The 3,309-nt window shown below is 43.5% G+C and overlaps 1 pseudogene; it reads right to left on the minus strand.

The window, feature by feature from the left end:
• LOC119289053 overlaps positions 1–1,274 on the minus strand; it is a 31,073-nt pseudogene extending 29,799 nt beyond the window's left edge.
• Positions 1,275–3,309: the final 2,035 nt, after the last annotated feature.

The raw sequence follows: 3,309 nt of genomic DNA on the forward strand, positions 1-3,309 counted from the left end.
AAAGAAAATGATAAAAACTTCAAAAGTTAAAATCCTTCGAGATGTAGTTATGTTACTACATCTACTAGTTAGGAAAATTTGAAAACTTAAATTTGGACATGTTTTGCAAAAAGTGTAGGGAAAATGTAAAACGGCTATAACTTTTGCATACGATGTCAGAAAAAACGTATAATATATCAAAATGTTCAGCACGAAAATCCGCATCCGATTTTGACAGCCTATGGCCTGTTTGCAAATTGTTAGAATCCTCAAATTCTAAAAGGAAAAAAGTTATGCTCAAATTTCAGTTTTTTTGAATTTTCGTTAAATCTGGTCAAACTACTTATTCAAGAAGTATTAGTGTTACTAAATAATTATTCAAGACTATTAGTCTTACTAAATAATTATTTCAATTTTTTTGAATTTTGGTCAAATCTGGTCAAACTGTGGTCAAACAATGGTCAAACTACTTATTCAAGAAATATTATTATTACTAAATAATAATTGTTTTTTAGAACCCGGTTGGTGTTACCAACCGGGACTAAAGGTGGACCTCCACGCAGCGGCCACGTGGAGGGCCTTTAGTCCTGGTTAACTGGGACTAAAGGGGGGGGGCTTTAGTAACGACCCTTTAGTCCCGGTTCCAAAACCGGGAAAGGCCCTTATGAACCGGGACAAATGGCCATTTTTCTACTAGTGTAGGAAATTTGAAGCAAGGCATGGAGAAGACTGGGATAGCCTGTGCCACTGCTTTGACCAGCGCCTCCTTGCCCGTAGATGACATTGTCCTTTCAACCCATCCTTGGGTCATGTTCCGTAACCTGTCCTTTAAATACTTGAACGATCCATTGTTTGAGGCCCCAACATCTGTGGGCATGCCAGATATTTCTCATTTAATGTTTCATTAGGAACATTCACAATATTTTTTTATGTCATTGCGAACAGCCTCAGGGACACCTTTGCTGAAGAATATAGATGATTTGTCGAAATTTATCCGCTGACCTGTTGCATTGCAATATATATCCAACACGTGGTTCACCTCGATAGCACCCACACTGTTTTCCTTGAAGAACAGCAGTCTGTCATCAGCGAATAGGAGGTGGTTAACCGGTGGCGCCGAAGGTGCCACTAGGATCCTGGCCCACATTGGATGATGCCTCTGGGTTAGACCAGCGATGCCCGTGGGCCAAGATCCCGTGACCGGGCTCGTGCTGCGGCTGGGCCTCGCTCATCGCTGACAGCACCGTGAAGAGCACCGTGAAGAGCACAAGAAGCATCACTGCTCCCTTGGCCATTTCTAGAGCTAAGTAATGTGTGCTACTCCATAGATGCTTACGTGAGTGTATGTGAGTTTGTGCTATCTTTCAAGTGTAGCTCACCAGCTATTTATAGTGGGATGGAGGGAGTGTAAGAGGAAAATAAGTGACACGTGGTGGGTTCTAATTGGCGATTCAGAAGGCAGGAGTGGACAGTGGTAGGGCAAGGTGGACAATAAAACTTTGCTTGGCCAATGGTGACAGGCACCTGACTCGGGGAGCACAATGAGAGGATCAACGGTTATGATGTTGCCTTTAGATTTTAGATTGTGGTTTTGGAGGAATTTTGTGAGTGGAGGATCACCAGATTTCTGTTATCGGTGGCAAAACTATGAAAAAATAGAGGCGGAAATCAATAACATATGGGCTGATGGGCATTCAATTGTACACCTTCACTAATGGAACTCTTTTTTTTCCTGAGGGAACGAGCGAGGGAATGATAATGGAACTTCCACTAAGTAGATCGGTGATCATGATGTGGCCAAAATAAGAATCAGGGCGCACTCCTAGGTCGGCATTTCTACCATTGTACTTGGAGTTCGCGATAGTTCATGTTGGAATTGCTGACATTTTTTGCCATGAGATGTAACGGATGGTCCGCGAGCTTCGTTTTTAATCGAATTGCACGGTTGGTCACCGGTTGACGGTACTGAAATCCGTTAGTAGCTTCAGCAGGGTGAAGAACACTACCAGATGTTTCAGAGGGGATCACACATGGGGATTTTACCCATGTTCTAGAGGAGCAGCCATAGTTGTATCCACACCCGAAAAATAGAGGTCACCAAATCATGGGAGATCACACTCGACCTTCTTCCTCGGCTTCGACTGGATGCCTGGAAGCCGTTGTGGTCATGGAGCTCGTGGCCACCATCCTCCTCACGAGGAGAAAGATATGTCATGCACCTTGACTACCGACGTCCCTTTCCTCTCAAGAATCTAAGATGCAGGAGCCTCTATTTCCGCCGCCTTGAGCTCGGCGTCAAGGACGTCGCAACTATGGCCACCACCTTGCTGCCCGAGCTATAGCAACAATGCGCGCCTGCTCCCTCGTATTACCTCTCTCGTTGTCTATTCTTGCACTCGTCGTTCCAACCCTACTCGACCCCAGTTGGAAGAGAGGGGCATGAGAGAGAGAGGGGACATGAGAGAGAGGGAGTGAGGGAGGGGACACACACACACACAGAAAGAGAGAGAGAGAGAGGGAGGGGGAGGAGGAGGAGGAATAGAGTAGGGAGGAGCATCCCCAACCCTTAAGAGAAATATGACATGACTCCTCCGCCGGGAACAACGCAACATCCTTCCACCTAAGACCTCGACCACCTTTGCAGTTGTGCCCCGTGCCTATGTGCAATGCTATTCCCGCAATTCGCCTTCGTTGTTGGACTGCGATGGGAATCGAGAGAGAATTTTGAACCCATATTGTGTGACATGGCGCTAATATGGCGAGATCAATTCTCAATACCAGGTCCACATCAACGCCAAACCACCGTTTGGACGAGTCATGTTCGGTTTGAAAGTATGAGGAACAAAATGTGGATGAGCAAAATAGTTTTCTCTTTAATTTTACTTTTGACTAAATTATTTTTTTGTATTTTCATTTATAACATTATAATTTTACTAGTACAAGCACATATTCACTTCAGGATCCATGAGAACATTTTCATCAGAGAAGCTCTCGTTATCCTATGTCTTAAGCTAGTCATAGTGGGAAGTAACTTAGACTAGTGTCATGCATATGACACTAGTCTTTGTTACTACCTTCATAGTGCAAAATAACATATAAGTAGTAACATAGATGATAGCATTTATTACATTATAGACTCATTTTGCTTTGGGTTGCGTTATGTTACAGTAACATATTATGTTACTCCAAACACCTTTCTCCTCATTAACTCTATGCCACATAAGCAAACTTGTCTTGAAATGCGCTATGTTACTTGCTAAGTTACTCTCACTATGACCAGCCTTATACTACCTAAGAGAGTGATCTCTGGTAATTTATTTATCTCAACAT

This window comes from Triticum dicoccoides, chromosome 4A (genome assembly GCF_002162155.2).
Source record: "Triticum dicoccoides isolate Atlit2015 ecotype Zavitan chromosome 4A, WEW_v2.0, whole genome shotgun sequence".
Classification (NCBI taxonomy): domain Eukaryota; kingdom Viridiplantae; phylum Streptophyta; class Magnoliopsida; order Poales; family Poaceae; genus Triticum; species Triticum dicoccoides.